The following is a 23,244-nucleotide window of genomic DNA, read 5'->3' on the forward strand; positions in this document are numbered from 1 at the left end:
GCACTACTCGCTCGAGTAATTTGCTTTATCCGAGTATCGCTGTGCTCGTCCCTGAAGATTCGGGTGCCGGCACGGAGCGGGGAACTGCAGGGGAGAGCGGGGAGGAACGGAGGTAAGATCTTTCTCTCTCTCTCTCCCGCCCGCTCCCCGCTGCGACTCACCTGTCAGCCGCAGCGGCACCCGAATCTTCAGGGACGAGCACAGCGATACTCGGATAAAGCAAATTACTCGAGCGAGTAGTGCTTTTCCGAGTACGCTCGCTCATCTCTAATGCTTAGTATTCATATTCCCCTAACAATGCAAAAGTGAGGTCTCCCCAACCGTTCTGGATTTATGGGGCTCTCCCTGCATCCATGGAGGCCTGCTTCATGTCCTATTCCCCTTGTCGCACTAGTGGTCATGTCTCCAGTCTCAGTCCATTAGCAACAGTAACCCTCTCTTTCTTGCATACACACTAGTGCCGGCCCGGATACTGATAGTCCCATCTAAACGGAGAATATCCTGACTCCACTGCCCATCTCCTCCCGCCTCAGAGCAGAATCCCTGAAGAAGAATCTAGATATGCTCTGCATATAGTGTGTTGTTGAAGCAGGTATATTGCCCTAAGTTATGTTTTTTAACAATTGTTCTATTGTAGCTTTTGTTGTACGATGCCATTGCCCAGTGGCTGGGCAGTGTTACTATACCAATTTAATGATAAATCCTGACTAGGCCTCACATCTATATCAAGCTCCCTTTCCAGGGAAAGTCTTCCACAGCAAGTGATTACCTGTTATTCCAGATGCAATAAAGTTTGAAGCATCCAGATGGAGCAATAGACATCCATTGATTGTTGACCATGCCTTACTGTAAATAGGCGAAATCCATGCGACTGCACTCACTATACCAAATACCCAGGAATACCCAAGCCCTATATAGACTTTATTCTGCAAACTAAAATGACTCCTGATGGTGCAAATTCCACCCCGCTCTACACAGGCCCCTTAGCAAAGATTAGAGAAGCAAGTGGGACCACAGAGGGAAGCAGAACCAAGTAGAACCATGAAAACTGAGCAGGGTCACAGAGGGCGCATAGAACTTATTAGGGTTATAGAGGAGGCACAAGAACCAATAGGAGCAACAGAGGGGACACTAGCACCAAGTGGGGCTATAATGGAGTCCTGAGATCCAAATAGGTCCACATAGGGGACACGAGAACCAAGTAGGGACAGGGAGGGTGCATTATTACTTTGTGGTGGTCACAGAGGGCATTATTAGTAAGTGGAGCAACAGAGGGCACATTATTACTTTATGGGGCCACAGTGCAGGCCACAGTACTATGGAAAGATAGCAGCAGGATTGGAAGACTCTGCAGAGCGAAGTCATGGATGGAAGAGGTCATCATGGCAAGCTAGGCTCAGATAAAGAAGAAAAGCAAAAACAGATGTCTCCAATGAAAGAAGTCATCATCTATGATCAACGAAGATAACAGCACTATAATCACTATCACTGTGTAAAATACTGCATTGTTTAGAGGTATACAAAGGCTGGACCACTGTATCTAAGCCCACTGTGCTATAAAAACAGTTTTTATTTGGTAAATATTTATATACATTTTTTCTTGGGGGACAATTCAGAGTTTTGTTTTGGGGCCCCATGACCAACAGGCACTTACCATGAAGGGATAGTGCCTGTTCAAAAGTGAGGAGGGATGAAAAAGTGTTGGCTACAATGTTGTGGGATAGGAACAGAGCACTTTTGGTAAAGCAACCGTCAATGTTGATGAAGAATCCTTTAAAATGCTAAAAAAAGACCTCATGTGAAGACAACGCAATTACCGCACTCACTGATGGTGTTATGCTACTAAATGACAATGCTTGGCCGAACTTGTGTTTTGACTCCCCTTGTAGTTATGTCTGGCAATGATAAAGTTATGGAAAGACATTAACATTTCCGGGAGATATCTGCCCATCATGCCATGCCAAACACTTACGGGTGTGGTAGGTGCCAGACTGTCTTCCTGCTACAGTTGGGAACATCAAATATGTAGTTACTTTATCAGGAGACACCTCTGTAATAAGGCAGTCAAACAATCATCCGTCTCAGTCAGTTATGACACATAGAACAGATACTTCATCAATCCGGCATGCTGTCTCATCTGAGAATAACAAATTTTGGTATTTTACAGTAATACTGTAATGAATATTGCAGAAGCGAAGCTGTCAGTGGGCACTTATAGACGGATACGAGGCCGCTCTGCGCTCACTTTTTTGGGCTTAGTTAGAACATAATCCATACTGTATGTCCTGATTTATTAGTCACACCTGTCAGATCACCTGAAAGAACGCTGCTGGAATTGTCTGCTGCTGCTGTCGGCTACTTCAAGGCCTGGCTCACATGAGCGGATCGGATTCCATGTGCGGGAGGCCCGAAGCAGATTCAGCTATGAGTCTGGACGGTGACCCTGCGTGAGTACGCGGTCATACATTACACGACAGTTTAATGTATAGATTTTTTTGTTTGTATTTCTTAGCAATGATGTGGGTACCTGCAGCCCATATGTAATGTAATTGCATATGGGCTGCGGGTATATCCACGATCATAGAGCTCAATGGGTTGTGGATTCCGCGGTACAATTGTGTAACAGCGCAAGCAGCAGGGTACTCATTTTACCAACCTCGGAAGGATGGAGGGCTGAGTCAACCTTGAGTCGGCTACCTGAACCTTACGGGGATTGAACCCGCAACCTTCAGGTTGTGAGCGAGAGCTTAGGATTGCATTTCTGCTGCCTTAACATAATTGGAGCTATGACACAAGTGTTTATAGTGCTCATGTAATAGCAGATACTTTACACATCATTGTTTCTCCTTTACAAAACGCAGGCGGAGAAATGCTGATAGCAGATGGCACCTGGACTTGTCACAGTGCTTGAGCTGACAAGTTCAGTTGCTGTCTACAATCAGCACAGCTCCACCTGTACACTGCAGAGGAAAACACTGCTGTATAATAGCCTCCTTAGCCTTCTGGATGGGCTACTGTATTTGGGGCTGAGTGCTACCTGTGTTAATTCATGGGCAGCGCATAGTCTCATTATAGCCTATGGAGCTATGCAGATTGACTTTTTTTCATGCAGAATAATAGTCCGCGTGAAAAAGAAATCAGTGCAACTCTTATTCCTGTCTATCACGAACGAGAAATAGGACATGCTAGTGCATGTCTATGTGCGCTGTCCATGTGACTCAACCCATTACATCGACAGATGTCTGAGTACCGTCTGACGCACGTTGTACCTGAGCCTCTCGGGCGCAACTTGCACACACAGTAAAATCGGCTTCACACATGCACAAAAATGCACGTTTTATCATTTGCATACCCCTCAATAGACCTCTAGAGGGTCTTAGGTACACAAATGCGTACTAAAATAAAGCATGCTTTGTGGGGACTTTCTTGAGTGCCTGGTTGCTGAGATCAGGGCTCTATCAGCACTTCCAGTACTCCTTGTTCTTCTTTACACTGAATTTAGTTCTTAGTACTGCTCATTTATTCACTATATGGCTAAACGAATGCGGATTTCCCTTCTAATTATTACGTTCAGGTATATCAGCCATATACATTGCAAAAATGTGCATAAAATTAAGTAAACAGCTAAGCAAGTTTTACAGACAAGCATTGGTGGTGGAATGGGTCAGAATGAAAAGCTCAGTGACTTTCAATGTGGTACTGGGATAAGATGCCACCTTCAGCAAGTACAAGCATCTAGAAGTAATAACAGAAGTGGTAGGCTACGCAAACTCAGCGGGCACATGGAGCATAAAGAACATTGCTTATCCTCTGTTATGTCACTCTCAAATTCCCTCTGAAAGCATCATCAGTACAAGAACTGTGTTGAGAACATTGTGCAATGCATTTCCATAGGCTTTTATGCAGCTGCTTGGCTAAGTGACTACTGACTTCAACAAACTTGTATTAATATGATAGTTAATGTGATAACTGGCAAAAGTGCAAATCACTTTATGTATCTAAAATATGATTTTTGTGCTGAAAAATCACTCTAAAGTGCTAACCAGTCTTTTTAATTTGTCGTCCACTGCCTGTTGTCATGTGAAGTTTATCTTTAGAAACAGACATGGAAATAATTTACAGGAAGATGTGGTCTCATACTGCGCTAAGAAGTCTATGGAGAGCACAGGGGGAGGAGGAAGCTTCTGCAGAGTGAGAAAGTAGAGAATGACACTGTTAATAGTAAATGTACACTGTGTCACAGCTACTGAAATCACATCTACACTGCTCAATACTGCTTTATAATTACCTAATTACATGATGATGTTACTTTTGATGGCATTCTATAGAGCGATAGAGAGGAGATCCTGCTCACCTATATGCGCAGTGTATGAAGACATCTAAGCAACTCGTCTTCCCCCACCAGCAGAGAGAAGACTGAGGCCGGATTTACACAGGTGAGTGAGATATCGGTCAGAGAAACTCATACTGATACAGCAATCTTAGATCTGCAATTTTTGGGTGAGTGCAATGCGATTTCATGAGAGAAATCACATTGTGCTATGTGAATTTGACAGATGTGAAAATCACATGTTTTTTTAATAGGAAAAATGTAAAAATTGTATCGCACTTGCATGTACATGCAAGTTTATTGCGAGTGCGATGCGATTTTTAGCTTGACCATAGCAAATAATGGGTGAGTTTTCTGCAATATCGCAAAAAAATAGGTCATGCTGCAGTTTTTCCATCTCACAGCATTGCTGCAAGAGGATCGATGTCCATGTAAATTAACCAATTGGAAACAGGACTTGTGCAATTTTCTCGGCTGTGTATATACAGCCTTAGACTTAGAAATATAAACTGGAGAGGGGAAAACTGGTGAGAAATGCAAGCTGTAAGTCATATAAAGGGTGTACGTATCCTAGACAGAGCATGCAACTAGAGACCTTGGAGAGGGGGGGGGGGGGCAGTTCTGATTAGACCATCACCTTTGCTACTGGATAATGAGAACATATGATTTTCCTCCAAAGAGGAACTGCCTTTTCTAGCAAACAAGGAGATGGAGAATTGGCCCAAGAATAATTTTTTAAAAGAACAGGAAAAAGGAAAGGAAACATCAGGACCTTCTTTCCTGAGTGTCAAAACCAGACATTATAAAGGAGAGACCATATAAGTTTCTGCTATGGGGCCCCATCTCTTCTATGTACACTACTGCTCATAAAAACACACATAACACCAAACTCTGAAAAGTCATGCTTTAAAGGGGTTGTCCAGAGTTAGAAAAACTGGCTGCTTTCTTCCAAACACAGCACCAACCTTTCCCATGGGTTGGGTCTGATATTGTAGCTCAGCTCTATGGAATAGAATCATAGAATGGTAGAGTTGGAAGGGACCTCCAGGGTCATCGGGTCCAACCCCCTGCTCAGTGCAGGATCACTAAATCATCCCAGACAGATGTCTTTCCAGTCTTTGTTTGAACACTTCCATTGAAGGAGAACTCACCACCTCCTGTGGTAACCTGTTCCACTCATTGATCACCCTCACTGTCAGAAAGTTTATTCTAATATCTCATTTGTGTCTCCTCCCTTTCCGTTTCATCCTATTGCTTATTACAAATGAGAATAGGGCTGATTCCTCTGCACTGTCACAGCCCTTCAGATATTTGTAGCTATGAATTCTCCTTCTCTTCTGCAAGCTAAACATTCACAGATCCTAAGTGTTCCTCATAGGACATGATTTGCAGAACGCTCAGTATCCTGGTAACTCTTCTCTGAATTTGCTCCAGTTTTTCTGTCTTTTTTAAATTAGGGTGCCCAGAACTGGACACAGTATTCTAGATAAGGTCTGACTTAGGGCTCCTTCCCACGGACGGATTTCCGCCGCATAATACATGGCGGAAATCCGCTGCGTTGCCCGCAGCTATTAGGTTCTATTGAACCTAACAGCACAATGCTTACGGGGCGGCCTTAGGAAGCCGGCCTTGGAAGAGTAGATGGGGATAATTACTTCATGTGATCTAGACTCTATGATTCCCTTAACACATCCAAGAAATGTGTTTTGCCTTTTTGGCTGCTGCATCACATTGTTGACTCATGTTCAGTATATGATCTATTAGTATACCCAAGTCTTTTTCACATGTGCTGCTGCTTAGCTCAATTCCTCCTATTACGTATGTGTATTTTTCATTTTTCTTGCCCAGATGTAGGACTTCGCATTTCTTCTTGTTAAATACCATTCTGTTAGTTGCCGCCCACCCACTGTTCAAGCTTTTCAAGATCTTTTTGAATACTCTCTCTTTTCTCTAGTGTTAGCTATCGCTCCTAGCTGTTAGATATGGGGTTACCACTGGGGGCGCCGGTGTCTGGTTGGTGCAGGCTGCTCGTCCAGGTGCTGTGGGAGCCCGGACTGTTGGTTCTGTCCAGGGTTCTCCCAATCTGGTGGTTGGTCGTGGCTCGGGTCAGCGAGTGCCGCCAGGGGAGGCGACTTTTTGATTTCCCGAGGTCGGCATGTGACGTCTACCCATCCCTCTGGGCAGGGAGTTCTGTATATATACATGGCTGGTCCAGACTATGATTGCCAGTGTTTTATTTAAGACTTGTCTGCCTACACCCGCAATACTTGATCTGACTGCTTTGTGTTTGACTCCGGCCTTTAGTTTGACTCTGCCTCTAGTTTGCACTCCTGTACTCCGCACGTGACTTTCGGTTTGACCCTGCTTGTTTTAGGACTATTCTCTTGTCTGCTGCCTTTTTGGTTTCCTGTCAGTTACACGGTGCTCACCTGCCGGTCTCCCTGTCCCTCCTTCCTTGGGGTCCCTGTCGCTAGTGCAGCGCAGGGACCATTGCCCAGTTGTCGCCCTGGGGCCTAGCCCAGGGGGGCAAGTAGGTAGGGACACGGAAGAGGGTTGGCATAGGGATCCCCTGTCCATCTGCCCTGGCCAGCCCTAACACTAGCTTTGATCAGTCTCCCCTCATTTCTTCCTCCAGATCATTTATAAAAATGTTGAACAACACTGGGCCTAGGACAGAGCCTTGTGGTACCCCACTTGACACATTCTTCCACTTGGATGTGCAGCCATTTATGACCACTTTTTGGGTACGATCACTGAGCTAGTTGTAAAAAATTAATCTAACAGTTGCCTTGTCAATCCCAAATTTGGTCATTTTTTCAATAAGTATAGTATGAGATACTTTGTCAAATGCTTTACTAAAGTCAAGATATACTATATCCACTGCATTTACTTGATCAACCCAGCCGATGATTCTGTCATAGAAGGAAATTAGATTAGTCTGGCATGACTTGTTTGTTACAAACCCATGCTGGCTCTGGTTAATTACTCCATTTTCATCCAAGTAATTGCATACATGCTGTTTAATAATTTGTTCAAAGATCTTTCCCGTTACAGAAGTCAGGCTCACAGGCCTGTAGTTTCCAGAATCCACCTTCTTCCATTTTTTGAGATAGGGACATTTGCAGGTATCAAATCTTCTAGTACCTCTGTTCTCCAGGAAACTTTCAAAGATTCCTGTGAGTGGTTTAGCAATTACCTCTGCTGCTTCCTTTAGTATCCTAGGATGTAATTCATTTGGACCTTGAGACTTGAATTCAGTTAAGTTATCTAAGTGTTCCCTCACCATCCCTCTGTTTATAGTTAATCTGCATTCTTTTATTCCCCCAATAGCACAGGGAAGATCAGTTGATGTTGTATTTATTTTCTGAGAGAAAACAGATACAAAATAGGAATTTAAAAGTTAGGCCTTCTCAACATCATTTTAGCCAATTCACCATTTTCATTCTGTAAACATCCTATAAAATTTTTGACTTTTCTTTTGCTTTTGACATATCCCTCGAATCCTTTTTTTATTACTTTTGGACTCTGTTACAAGCATCAATTTATTATTTCACTTCAGTGGAGCTGAGTTGCAATACCACACACAACCCTATGGACAATGGTGGTGCTGTGTTTGGAAGAAAGCAGCCATGTTTTTCTAACTTTGGACAAACCCTTTAAGCTCACCACACACAATGCTAAGCATTGGCCAACACTGCCTAGAATCACATTTCGCTATCTGGCAGTCTGATGGTGGAATCTGCGGTTGGCCAATGTCTGGAGAACACTACCTACCAGAATGCATACTGTAGTGCCTATTGTAAAGTTTGGTGGAGAAGAGTTAATGATATGAAGTTGTTTTTCAGGAATGAGCTATGCAAAAAACATTTTATACCATTGTATGCTTCAAACTTAACAATAGTTTGGGAGGAGGCCCTTTTATGGACAAAAACATGACTGATCATTGCCTGATCTCACAAATGTTCTTTTGGCTGAAGTAGTACAAATTCCCACAGCTGCACTCCAAAATGTGTGCTCAGCTACATCTTTCCTTAGATAAGGCATCATATGACTGCTCAAATATACCCTTTACAGCAACTAGCAGTAAATTGGCACATGATATATCAGTAATACTGCAGTACCTAGCTTATGCAAGAAAAAATTGGTTGTCTTATGGCCCTTTTACATGAGATGATTATCATTCAGAATCATTTAGATTCTTGTGGGAGTGCGGGAATCTGAACGATAGTCGTTCTGTGTAAACGCACGCAGCGACTAAATAAGCGTTGTTCAGTTGTTTCGTTTCTGCATACAGAAAACTGAGTGACGATCCATTCAGTGTAAATAGCAGTCCTTCAAATTACTAAAGACCACTTGTCAGTTAGTATGTGAGTGCTTCTCATGCTCCGCTCCTTGGTGATGTCATCAAAGGTCCTACAGCATATATAAAAACACAGAGCCTGACCTTGGAAAGGAGAGTGCAAAAATAACAAAATGAGAATACAACTTATTATCTCAGACACAACTCAGCGGTCCTGACAGAAGACAACAACCTCCCACCAACAGAGATCCAATGGGCTGAATGACCTGCGGTGACGTTACTGCTGTGAGAGGAGCCATTGTGCAGTTTGGTAGAAAATACTGTATAAACAGCATCTTCTACCAGGACCTGTGATGAACTCACCGTCATGTGATCACCTGTGTGGGTGGAGTCAGGAATCGCATGACCAGGGTTGATCACTGTATCAAGGAGTCTGGTGATGTGTGGAATAGCAGAGCTGTATGTCATGTTCTGCGTGTGGGATGTGTGGGCTCAGGATGGATGTAAATGGTTGTACAATGTAGCAGAGCTGTGTGTGTAATGTGCTGTGTGTGTGATGTGTTGGGTCAGCATGTATGTAGTAGAGCTGTGTGTGTAATGTGCTGTGTGTGTAATGTATGGGAATCAAGATGGATGTAGTAGGGCTGGGTGTGTGATGTGTGGGAATCATAACGAATGTACTGTGTAGCAGAGCTGTGTGTGTAATATGTGGGAATTAAGATGGATATACTACAGCTGTGTGTGGCATGTAGTAGAGCTATGTGTGTAATGTGTGGGGTCAGGATGGATGTAGTAGAGCTGTGTGTAAAAAGTGTGAAGATCATAATGAATTTACCATGTAGCACAGCTGTGTGGCGCACTGCGCCACCAGAAACACTGGTACTATAGTTTCCTTATAATTACTAGTCACTTTTGAACAATTGTCTGCTGTGGATGGAGGTGGGCGGGGGGAGAACACTCCTCGACTCGCTGCACCTCCATTCCAGCGGTGATGTGAGCGATGCAAGCGATACTATGTAGCAGCACGGGAGCAAGCATCACTAGGATGAGTGTCGGGCATTGTTTGCCAAAGTTCTTATAGAATACATGTTATAAAAATATTTATAATTTACAGAAGATTTGCTCAGAATAGCAAAAGCAAGAACTATAGAAGTGTAAAATATTTATATATATATAGTCCTTAGACTTTACATAATCTATTAAAGAAAAATTTGTCACCATTTTCTACCTTATTACATAAACACATGGCGTGGACAGACTGCCTAAGTCTCCTTTTAGACAAGTCGATTCTCGTTTGAACGAGAGTGACATCACTGCTAACTCGTTCGCATTCGTTCAGTCTGTTTAGACAAGCAAAGGCATTGTTGGTTCATTCAAACAAGAATCGGTCAATCCCAGTATAAGTGAACATGACAAACTGAATGATTGCTGCTTAGACCGAATGAGCCAACGATGATTTTTATGCCTGCATAAAATAACCGACAAACGAAAAGTGAACGATTCTTGTTCGTCATTGGCTCACATTTAGACTGAATGATTATCGTTCACTTTTGCTCGTCTGGAAGACTTTTTTGAATGTTAATCGTTACGTCTTCCTTTATTTTCTTGGTTGGTCTGCAAGGACGTTTAGCACTGAGAAATCTCTCCTAGCGTTTATGCAGTTTAGCTTCAACCGGAGTATAGGTTCATTACACGTATGATGTTCAAACCCATCCTTTGACATAATCAACCCCATTAATAAGAAATACTGTAATTATTGAGAGCCCCCATAAGCCATTTTAGAGAATGGAGTTAGCTTTAATCAAAGCTCCTGGGTTCCAGTACAACATCTATGGTAAAGTTCAAATTCATATCATAGAGTCCTTATCCCCTCTTATGTGGCAGAGGATTGTTTTGGTTGCATTCAGACTCTAAAGTCTGGGTGCAACTGCAACCTCTACACCCCAAATTACCACCTGGCATTGTGTAGAGTCTGTCTACAAGCTTATGATAATTTCATAAGGTAGGAAATGGTGGCAAATGTTCTTTAATCCGTGAAAAGCTTATACAAAAAGAAGCACAAGGCTAATACTCTTAAGTCATCATGACTACCTTCCCACATGGTGGGCATTATTTTGCTTATAAAACATTCATGTAAAAGACCAACATGAAAAACTTTCTATTGCACCACTCACATATAAATATATGGATTCTAATTACCACATAAGCTTATTCTAATTTTACATGCCTCAACACTACTGGTTGACCCATTACCGGATGTATGACCTTGCACTAGGTTTGCACCAGATAGCATTGTTTCTTAATCCCATAAAGCTGTTCTACTTGCAACTTCCTGTGTTGATCTCTGATACAGAGATCTTCGAAGGAATTGGCCCTTGCATAGGATCAAGGCATCAAAAGGATGGGTCAAACTTGGAAGAGTGCAGTCTTAAAATGTATAGGACATACTGCATATTCATTTTGCACAGTTGTAGGGCAGTCATGTCATGTATCCCTATCTGTGTCCAAACCTTGGAAAAGTTAGGCAGGTACCATTAGATAGACTCTACTGTACTAGAGATTTCCACTGCATCAAAGACTGAGGATATATTAGTAAAACTTGTGAAATATAGTATATTTACTTCAGATTACAAAATATGAACACATCCTCTATCAGATTTAACTGCAAAGCACCAATATAGAAGATATACAGAGTGGTCCAAAGGTATGGAGACCGTTACTAAGGGAAAAATCTGTTAGGGGTGGTGTCCAACACAGCAGCCATCTTGGAACCAAGTCGATATTTTCAAATGGGAAGGGGTACATATGACATATGTATTCTGAGAGAGAATTTGATAAGCAATCCAAATGTGATGTAACTTTATTCGTGCCAAAGTTATCACCAATTGTCTCAGACATAGATATGGCTGCGAGATTAACACGTGAGGAGAGAACAGAGATTGTGCTGATTTCCAGGGAGCACAGTACCCGAGTCATTGCAGTGGATTTCAATTGTCGGCACCCTAACAGACCATCCACCCGCCATGGTACAGTTGGCAAATTGCTTGCCAAATTTCGACAAACAGGTTCTGTGTTGGAACTTCCAAAAAGTGGACATAACAAAACTGCTACATATGAACAACATCAATGGTCATCCTGGTGTCCATCTGCAAGAGCCCGGCACTTGGCATCTGTGACAGAAGGGCGGGGTGAGATGAAACATCATTGGTTGGATACTGGCCACACATAATTGGTACCAAAACAAGATCCAGTTGGGCCGATCCCTCTGCACTGTGACAGCCCTTCAGATATTTGTAGACAGCTATTAAGTTTCCTCTCAGCCTTCTTTTTTGCAAGCTAAACATTCCCAGATCCTTTACCCGTTCTTCTTAGGACATAATTTGCAGACCGCTCACCATCTTCTCTGAACTTGCTCCAGTATGTGTCTGTCTTTTTTAAAGTGGGGTGCCCAGAACTGGACACAGTATTCCAGATGAGGTCTGACCAAGGAAGAGTAGAGGAGGATAATTACCTCACGTGATCTATACTTAATGCTTCTCTTAATACATACCCAAATTGTGTTTGCTTTTTTGGCTGCTGCATCACATTGTTGACTCAAGTTCAGTCTATGATCTATTAGTATACTTAAGTCTTTTTCACATGTGCTGCTGCTTAGCTCAATTCCTCCCATTCTGTGTGTGCTTTCTTTATTTTTCTTCCCCAGATGCAGGACTTTGCATTTCTCCTTGTTAAATACCATTCTGTTATTTGCTGCCCACAGTGCAAGCTTTTCTATATTTTTTTGAATACGCTCCCTCATTTCCCTAGTGTTAACTATCCCTCCTAGCTTTGTGTCATCGGCAAATTTGATCAGTTTCCCATCAATTCCCTCCTCCAGATCATTTATAAAAATGTTGAACAAGACTGGGCCTGGGACAGAGCCTTGTGGTACCCCACTTGAAACATTCTTCCACTTGGATGTGCAGCCATTTATGACCACTCTTTGAGTACGATCACTCAGCCTGTTGTGAATCCACCTAACAGTTGCCTTGTCAATCTCATATTTGGTCACTTTTTCAATCAGTATAGTATGAGATGCTTTCTCAAATTCTTTACTAAGGTCAAGATAAACTATATTCACTGCATTTCCCTGATCAACTCACTTGATGATACTGTCATAGAAGGAATTTAGATTAGTCTTGCATGACTTGTTTGTTACAAACCCATGCTGGCTCTGGTTAATTACTCAATTTTTATCCAAGTACTTGCATACATGCTGTTTAATAACTTGTTCTAAGATCTTTCCCAGTATAGAAGTCAGGCTCACAGGCCTGTAGTTTCCTGGAACCACATTCTTCCCTTTTTGAAGATAGGGACAACATTTGCCCTTTTCCAATCTTCTAGGACTTCTGTTCTCCAGAAATTTTCAAAAATTATGGCGAGTGGTTCAGCAATTACCTCCACTGCTTCTTTTAGTATCCTAGGATGTAATTCTATTTCACAGAAACAGTATTTTCAGTGATGAAGGAAACTTCTACGTGAATGGAGAGGTGAACAAGCAAAACCCTTACTGCTTGTGTGACACAAACTAGCACTGGACACATCCCTTGAAGATGGCTGGCGCACAGAAAGTTATGGTATAGAGCACGTGGTAGTGGGCCCATTCTTCATCAACGGTAACCTTATTGCTGCCAAGTATTTGCAATTGTTAATGTGACAAGGTGTTCTTGTGATTGTGCAATGAAGATGGCACATTCCCAGTGTTTTTCCATCAGGATTGTGCACCCCCCCCCCCTCCCCTTACACACATTATGGAAGTGATGTCCTCGAGTTTTTGGATCAGCTGTTTCCGAGGATGGGGTTTGGGTGTTGTGGCCTAGTGGAGTGGCCCCCACACTCAACGAATCTCACCCCCTGGACTTTTTCTGTGGGGTGATATCATTGAAAATTTGTTAATAGCTGCGGTGGGAATGAAGGTGCATGACATTTAAGCACAGATTTGGTTTATCCATCAAAGTCCCCATCAGATACATGTCACATAAACCCCTTCCCATTTCAAACTATCGACTTGATTCAGGGTGGGAGTTTTTAAAAATGCCCAACGTATTGGATACGGCCCCTCACAGATTTGCCAACTTCCCCTTAGCAACATGCCAGATACAGGATGGCATTCCCAACCACCGTTCTCCATTTATCCAGGTGTCTCTATATCTTTGGACCACCCTGTATATCTGTTTAACAATTGCTATATTTGAAGTTCAATCTCAGAGGCATACAGTACTGTACAAAAGTTTTAGGCAGGTGTGGGAAAATGCTGCAAAGTAAGAATTTTTCAAAGACAGGAGTCCTATTGGCTCCAAATTTATTCTAAGTAGGACAATGACCCCAAACATCCAGCCAATCTCATCAAGAACTATATTTAGTGTAAAGAAGAACAAGGAGTCCTGGAAGTGCTGACATGGCCCCACAGAGCCCTGATGTCATTATCATCCAGTCTATCTGGGGGTACATGAAGAAATAGAAGGATTTGAGCGAGCCTACATCCACAGGAGATCTGCAGTTAGTCCTTCAAGATGTTTAGAACAAACTTCCTGCTGAGTTTCCTTCAAAGAGTGTCTGGAAGTGTACCTGGAAGAATTGATGCTGTGAAGACAAAGGGGGTCACACCAAATATTGATTTGATTTACATTTCTTCTTTGTTCATTCACTTTGTATTTTGCTATTTGACAAAAAAAAACCCTATATACTCTACTATTTTTTAAAGCATTCTTATTTTGTAGCATATTTCCACACCTGCCTAAAACTTTTAAACAGTACTGTGTATTATACTTTCCTGTTCCTAGCATCAATCTTAACTAGAGATGAGTGAGCATACTCGTTAAGGGAAATTACTCGGTCAAGTATCGCCATTTTCGAGTACATGCCTGCTTGCCCGAAAAGATTTGGGGGCCGTCGGGGAAGATCTCTCTCCCCCCTGCGCTCCCCCCTGCTCATTCCCGCAACTCACTGCTCACCCCCCCAAATCTTTTCGGACGAGCAGGTATGTACTCGAAAATGGCAATACTCACTCGAGTAATTTGCCTTAACGAGTACGCTCGCTCATCTCTAATCTTAACCCCTTCCCACTCCAGGACATACATTTATGTCCTGGAGTGTCGGGGTGTGTATGAAGAGAGGTCACGGGGCGACCTTTCTTCATACAGCGCGGGCATCAGCTGTTTATTACATCTGACACCTGCGGGCAATAGGTGCAATCAGACGTTCGGCCGATCGCAGCTATTAACCTTTTCAAATGCCGCTGTCTATTCTGACAGGGGAGCCGTGCAGGTGTCATGGCAGCAACCGGGGGGCCTGCTAAAAGGCCACAGGGCTGCCTTGGGAGACTGCCTATCAAGCCATCCCCGTGGGGGATTGCATGTTGTAGTCCCCCAGGGGGGGCTTAAAAGAAAAGTGAAAAAAAGATCAATAAAGTTTTATTAATTGTAAAAAAAATAAAAGTAATAAAAGTTTAAATCAACCCCCTTTTGCCATATCTATAATAAACAAATCTAAATCATAAAAGAAAAAAACATATTTGGTATCACCGCGTCCGTAAAAGTCCGATTTATCAAAGTAGTACATTATTTACCTCGCACGGTGAACGTCGTCTGAAAAAAAAAAACTCCAGAAATGCACTTTTTCATTTACTCTGTCTCCCAGAAAAAAATGCAATAAAAGGCTATCAAAAAGTTGTATGTATCCTGAATTGGTACTAACGGAAACTACAGGACATCCCACAAAAAATGAGCCCTCGCACAACTACGTCGAAGGAAAAATTAAAAAGTTATTGCGCACAGAAAATGGTGACAGAAAATAATTGAAAAAAATTAAATATCTGTAAAAAAAAAAGAGCAGTACAGTAAAAAAAAAACTATACAAGTTTAGTATCGTAGTAATCGTACTGACCCATAGAATAAAGTTATCATGTCGTTTTTGTTGCAGTTTGTGCGCCGTAGAAACAAGATGCACTAAAAGATGGCGGAATGTCGTTTTTTTTTTTTTCAATTTTACTCCACTTCGAATTTTTTTTAAGTTTTTCAGTATATTATATGGTACATTAAATAGCACCATTGAAAAATACAACTCGTCCCGCAGAAAACAAGTCCTCATCAGCGACATTAATGAATAAATAAATAAAGGAGTTCTGATTCTTTTAAAGGGGGGAGGAAAAAACGAAAATGGGAAGAAAAAGGGGCCGCGTCATTAAGGGATTAAAATCAGTCCCTTGCATATTTCACAACAATTAGAGTTAAAGTCCCAAATGTTATAAATTTTAAGTCTGCTTTATCTTTACTTGCTACATGCATGAATGCTATCTATTGTGCACAAGTAGCCAGTCACTCAGGTTAACCTGCTAAAATTACATCTGTCAATAAATCCAATTAAGTAATTAAAAAAACAAAAAACATAATGAACCCCTTAAGGACCAGGTTGTTTTGTACCTTAGGGACCAGACACTCGTTAGTGATTTTACCCTTGCGGTAGTTTTACTGCTCATTTTTTTTGCCTTCAGATACCAAAATTATTTTTGCAGCGTTTTTTTTTTCTGTGACATATAGGGCTACTATTTTTTATATCTTTTTCACTTTTATTGGGGGTAAAAAAACTAAAAAAAAAATGATTTTTTAAAAAATTTAGTTATTTTTTTTAAATAGCAAATTTTAACGCTAAAATAAAGTATGGGAAGGGTCCCTCATTTTTTTCGGACATTTTGATATATAATATATATGGTTTGGGATTATAGGGAGCATTTGGCTATGGTTTTGGTTGGCATCGACTTTGGGTTATATATACATAAAAAAGAAAATATTTGTATTTTATTCTGTAATTTTGTTTTACTTATTTTTGTAACTATGTATGTCCCCCATGATGTTATATGACCTCTGATGGACATTCACATGTTTTTTTTTGTATTTGACACTTTTCCACTGTAGCTGGGGCACCCATAGGAGCCCTAGTTACAGGGAAAAATATCCCCTGTAGGGACAACAGTCACTGACAAAGCTGATCAGGGTCTGGTGAGACCCTGTAGCTCTGCTGTGCCAGGGCATCCCAGTGGTGACATGACCGCTGGCTCGCATAGTGGAAGTTATACTTCCAGTTTCAATTCTTAGTACACAGCGCTCATTGAACGCAGTGTACTAGGGCAGTGATGGGCAACCTTTTGAGCTCGGTGTGTCAAAAATTCACCAAAAAAAACGAGCATAACGCAGGTGGTGTGTCACTTCAAGAAAAAAACATAAATTTGCGATATTTATAGTTTAAATGACAAAAATGTATAATTGTAATATATAACTGTATTTAATAAACCCAAAACACTCATAGCACAGGCCCTCGCCTCTCCCAGCCTCCCCCTTACTTATCTCAGTACTGATGAGCCCCCAGCGGTGACAGTGCCCCCCACAGCAACCCCCAGCAGCGACAGCGGCCCCCCAGCAGTGACAGCACCCCCCACAGCGGCCCCCAAGCAGTGACAGCGCCCCCCACCATTGCCCTCCAGCAGTGACAGTGCCCCCTAGCAGTGACAGCGCACCCCACAGCGGCCCCCCAGCAGTGACAGCGCCGCCCACAGCGGCCCCCCCAGCAGTGACAGCGGCTCCCCAGCAGTGACTGCGCCCCCCCCAGCAGCGACAGCACCCTCCACAGCGCCCCCCCAGCAGTGACAGCGTCCCCCACAGTGGCCCCCCACAGCAGCTCCCCAGCATTAACTGCCCCCCACAGTGGCCCCCCCAGCAGTGACTGCCCCCCACAGCAGGCCCTCAGCAGTGACTGACCCCCACAGCGGCCCCCCAGCATTGACAGTGCCCCCCAAGACCCACGTACTTACCTCCTGGAAGCTCCTCTCCTCCTGTGCCCGGCCGCCGCTAGCAGAGATGATCTCCGACGCACACTGTGACGTCAGTGTGCTGCCGGACGCCTCCTACCCCGGACGCTCTCACGGAACCAACAGGTAGGAGACGTCAGGGGAAGGGGGATCCTGGCTGCACATTGACATCACAGTGTGCGCCGGGATCAAGCTGCTAGTAGTGCTGGTTAGTGAATACCAGCAGGGGAGCCGCGGCCCCTGCCAGTATTCACTAACGGGGTGAGCGGCCGCGTGTCAGCGACTATGGCTAGATGTGTCAGTGCTGACACGCGTCTCAGGTTCGCCATCACGGTACTAGGGAAAGATGAAGGCAGAAGGGGTTAAAAACCCCCTCCTGTCTTTTTCTTTGAGTTCTCGGCTGTGACTAACAGCTGACAACCCGACCTTCTTCTGATTGATTGCTTTAATCCAGCGCTGTATTTTTACTATCGACTGGGATTAAAGTCCAGGACCAAGCGCTGTAAATTTATTGTGCTTGGTCCTTAATAGGTTAAAGGAACCCTCCAGTCCCGGGACAAAAATTGTCCCTGGACCTAAGAGAGAGAGTAGTATTAACTGCCTCCCTCTTCCGGATATTCTGCTCCCAATCTGCCAGTTTATGGCCCCCTCTCAGGTCTTTCGAAATGGCCACTTTGGTTCCCAGACTGCCCAGTGCAGACTGCACTGAAGCTACATTGATAGTCTAAGACACGATACACTGCTCTGATTGGCCAGGACTGCTCATTTGAGCAATGCAAACCAGTCATAAAGCAGCATGTAGTACCTCAGACTACTGATGCACTACTGATGCACTGATGCACTCAGCAGGCAGTGACAGGAGCAGTGCAGCCATCTAGAAAACAGAAGAGGGGTTGGGAATCGGCAGAGAAAGCCTCCGAGGGAAAGCAGCAGGTAATATTACTCCCCCCTCTAGTTTCAAGACAAATTTAGCTCCCAGGGTCACAAAATCTCTTTAAGGGGGGTCTCCTAATCTGGACCATCTAATAATCAAGCTGGAGATTCTTTAAGAAAGAACATCTCCTGCTCTAGAAAAATTATCTCAACCATTGACTGTTTTATATGGTCAGCTACTCATTTCTTGGGTTTCATTAACAGTCCCCGTAATGGTCAGCACAGCCCCTCATTGCACAACCCTTTAAAGGTGTTGTGCCACAATAAACTTTTAACACCAATTCATAGTCTGATCAGTGGGAGTCTCACCACTGAAACCCCCACTGATCCCAAGAATTGGTGTCCCGTGTTCTCATCTTCTCTTCATTGCAGGCTCACTACAACCCCTCCAGTAAAGTCAGATTAAATTGAGTAGCAATCGCATATGTGCAGTGCAGCTCCATTCGTTTCAATGGAACTGACGGGAACATTAAAGAAGAAATCAAGCTTAAAGGATCACAAGACAACTCACAAAGAAAATATCATTGTCTATCAGTGCCAACGAGAGGACCGCAGCAGGACGTATGTTACAAAATTCAGCTTCAAAAGTCATATGCTTCCACTCCATGAAAACTTGCGGCCATTAGTATGTGAACATGGAGGCTGCTGATCCCAAGAATTTGTGCCCCGTGTTCCCATCTTCTCTTCATTGCAGGCTCACTACAACCCCCTCCAGTAAAGTCAGATTAAATTGAGTAGCAATCGCATATGTGCAGTGCAGCTCCATTCCTTTCAATGGAACTGACGGGAACATTAAAGAAAAAAATCAAGCTTAAAGGATCACAAGACAACTCACAAAGAAAATATCATTGTCTATCAGTGCCAACGAGAGGACCGCAGCAGGACGTATGTTACAAAATTCAGCTTCGAAAAAAGTCATATGCTTCCATTCCATGAAAACTTGCGGCCATTAGTATGTGAACATGGAGGTTGCTGAAAAACCTTTCCAATAAAGCAAACTCTGGAAAGACATGTGAATACCTATGACCCCCCAAAAGAAAAAGATGGAGAAACCACCACATAAAAGGAGCTACAGTACAAGTGCTTGGCTGCCTCCAGTAGTTCTATTCAAAGTGCATGGAGCGGCGCCATGTATGATGGTAAACGCCTTTAAACCTAAGGAGAAGTTCAACTTTAATCTCCTCAATGGAGAAAAATCACTACCGGTACTTTATCTCATTTAGGTATGATTCATCTTGTGATTGGACTTTACACCACTCGGGAAAATCTCTTGGAAGAATGTACCAACCTGACCACCTGACATACAGGATGCAATGGCATACATCATATATAGACTGCCGTTCTGACAAATAAGATTTACCCAGCGGTATACGTTATTTGTGGTGATTGACTGTATAACGGCACAGCAGGAAATAAGTTTTATACTGCAGATTTAGAGGCCCTACAAACTAACATGGAAGAGTTTTAAATGACTTCCTAACAACAAAACCAATGTTGTAGTAAGTTGTCTTATCACATGAACTTTGGTTATCATTGTGACATTTGGTACTTGTTGCCAACTTGTAATCACAGCTGGTCATTACTAAAAAAAGAATTTCAATCCTTCCTTCCTTGATGGTTTTACATATCCCGTCCAAAGTACTTAGTCCTTTAGACATTGTAATATCATCCAGTCAAAAATGAGCATCTTTCAATGGAATTCGACACATGATTACATACCTTTTTATTATTACCGTAAGCAGCAGACAGAGTTTAGTCAAAGAGGAAATACCAATGCTAAACTTGGGAAGATGATCATCATTGGCTTAGATTACTGGATATGTACTAAAGTTGAAAACGAAAAATGTGCGTGAGATTCCAGTATCTAACACAACTGCTTCCTTCCACTTTTGGCTTTCATTTTATTTACATAACTTAGTAGGTAATCAGAATAAAGGGGTATTCTGGTTGTAGGTCATTTTTTCAAGTTTTCTCTTATCCACTGGATGGGTGAAAACTGACAGATCGGTGGGGGTACGGCTCTACCACTCTCAAGAATAGAGGGACCCATATCCCCCTCTTTTATAGTTCAAGTGTAGTTTATAGTGTAGTAGGCTGATTGCGCGGCTCCATTCCACACAATGGCAAAGACAGATACCCAAGTGTTACACTTGGCTACTTAAGTCTGTCCCATAGAAATTAATGTAGAGGGTTCGCACAGAGCAAGCTGAAACGAGTCCCTCTGCTGGGACACCCAGACTTCAGGGCAACACAATGCAAGAACTGGGCTTCCGGTGAGTATAAAAAAACGCTCCCAGGATAACCTCTTCCCTGATCTTTGAGTCTCATAATGTAGTTTATGGGGCTCAAAGGTCATGACAGGTTCCCTTTAAGAAAACCAAGTTGAATAAATTATTGCCCAATCCGCATTTGAAGTAATCTTGTGTAAGGAATTTTGAAAAAAAAAAACAGTACTTATTATACAGTTCTTAGGATGAAGAGAGGAGAAGAGGTGAAAATGTTATTTTAAAGGAATTGTGCCAATATGTGCAACCCCTTCTATAATACGGGAATCGGGACAAAGCTGATCACCTTGGGTCACACTGTCGGCAGCCTCAGTAGTCAGCTGATCATGGCCATGGCCAGCTACACACTTCACCTGTAGTGAACTCTGCAGGAAAAATGTAGTATTACAGGACAGCTATTCATATGAATGGCCATTGTGTAACACCAAGATGGCAGAAGGCTCACCAGAGCGGGAGCAACTTTTACTGAGTGGCTCTCCATTCTTGGTCATTGATGGGTTCCAAATCATTGTAATGTTCATATTCCCTAGTAGGCTCAGTAGTATAGAGCTATTCTATTTCCCTCAGTTTCACGGTCTTAATTTTCATTATATGAGTTAATCTTTTTTTATGTGATTACATCTTAGTGCAATTAACATTTTTTTCAATAAAGCCTTTGAGGTCTAAATATATAATAATACAGTTCCAACCCTGCACTCGTAATAGGTGCCTCTTAAATGTTCACCTATTGTAGGCTCTACTTACAGCACATTTGGGACATATAGTTGAGGTTGATATATTTTGTTTCATCTTAAAGGGCCACTCCAGCACATGAGCCCTGCTCCCCGTTTCTTCAATCCTGGAAGAAGCTGCAGTGGTCATGTGCCGTTCAAGATGCAAGTCATCAGTCAGCCAATCACTGACTACTGGTCACCTGCAATTCATGGCAATATCACTCCTGAAGCCAGTGGTCACATATGCAGTATAATCAATGACAACCACAGTTTCTTCCAGGACAGGAGAAGTGGAGACCAGGGCTCCTGCGCTGGATCGGCAGACAATTTAATTTAGTGAATACGGTTTATGTTTTATTTTACATAATTTCTTGCCTTTTCAATTTTTTTTGTCGTAGAAAACTCCGTTAAGAAACATGATGATTTTCTTTGCACTAAGTTTTATAAAGCTCCAAATATAGTTAGGCAGCATTTATAAAGTCCCTGCCAATTTGTAACACATGCAAAATTTGGCAACTGAACTCGCTCAATCATTCATGTTTATCTAGAGATCACTGTTCCTATCAATTCCCCAGTCTTACTCCAAATCCACCTAGGTCTGATGAAAGCATATTTTTCCGGTTTCAGTGTGGCTTCCCTGCCAATTCTCCGGCTGGTATGTTGCGTGCAGGAGCTCACACAAGATGTAAAGATCGGAAATTAATCTCACTTACGTACATTGTATTATCCTTGTTTTGAATTAAGCTTCTCTGAATCATAAAAGGATGATTATCACATAGCCTTTTTATCATAACTATAGAGAGCTTACAGGCTTCTGTAACTATCATTAGTGAACCTCTTTGACCTTGTAGTCATATAATACATGCTTGTCAATGATGTTAATGTAATGGGGCAGCATGGTGGCTCAGTGGTTAGCACCGCTGTCTACCAGTGCTGGGGGTGATAGGTTAAAATACCATCTGTATGGAGTTTGTAGGTTCTGCCCATGCTTGAGTTGGTTTTCCTGGGTACTCCGCCTCTCCTCACACTCAAAAAACGTACCGATAGGGAACTTAGACTAGGAGCCCCTATAGGGACATCAAGTGATGTGCAGCACCGCTGAATAAGTATGTGTTAAATACATAAAATACTTTTATAAAGGAAAACCCAGGTGAGAAAAAACCTTTTCATGGACTACTTAAGGAGGTTGTTCCACTTCTAGTTATCTTGCTACAGAAAGTAGAAAGCTCCATACATTGTGCAGTGGTCTGGGTTGGTACTGCAGGCTGAGTCTTATTGAAGTGAATTGGACTCAACCTGCAGTACCAACCTGGGCCACTGTGAAATGCACGGAGCTTTCTGCTTCATGCAACAAAGTAGCTAGAAGTGGGTTAACCCCTTCAATGTGAATATAACATTGCCCACCTATAATGGCTTCATTTTGAATATGGGTACAGTTCTGGGTTCCATTCAGTAAAAAAGGAGAGCATATTCTTTTTTAGGCATGTGTGCTGCAAAGTAAGAATGTTTTCAAAATAGAAGGAGTCTGATCGGCTGCAAATTTATTTTGCAGCAGGACAACGAGCCCAAATATCCAGCCAATGTCATTAAGAATTATCTTCAGAGTAAAGAAGAACAAGGAGTCCTGGAAGTGATGATTTGGCCACACAGAGCCCTGATCTCACATTAACCAGTCTGTCTGGGACTACATGAAGAGACAGAAGGATTGGAGCAGGCTACATCCACAGATCTGCGTTTAGTTATCCAAGATGTTTGGAACAACCTCCCTGCTGGGTTCTTTCAAAAACTGTGTGCAAGTGTAACTAGAAGAACTGATGCTGTTTTGAAGGTAAAGAGTGGTC

At 42.6% G+C, this 23,244-nt stretch overlaps 1 protein-coding gene across 2 annotated transcripts in view; it reads right to left on the bottom strand.

Annotated features, from left to right (window-relative positions):
- LOC136578492 (uncharacterized) overlaps positions 1 to 23,244 on the bottom strand; it is a 221,609-nt gene that overhangs the window by 106,983 nt on the left and 91,382 nt on the right. The window lies entirely within an intron of this gene.

Source organism: Eleutherodactylus coqui, chromosome 9, assembly GCF_035609145.1.
Source record: "Eleutherodactylus coqui strain aEleCoq1 chromosome 9, aEleCoq1.hap1, whole genome shotgun sequence".
Classification (NCBI taxonomy): Eukaryota; Metazoa; Chordata; class Amphibia; order Anura; family Eleutherodactylidae; genus Eleutherodactylus; species Eleutherodactylus coqui.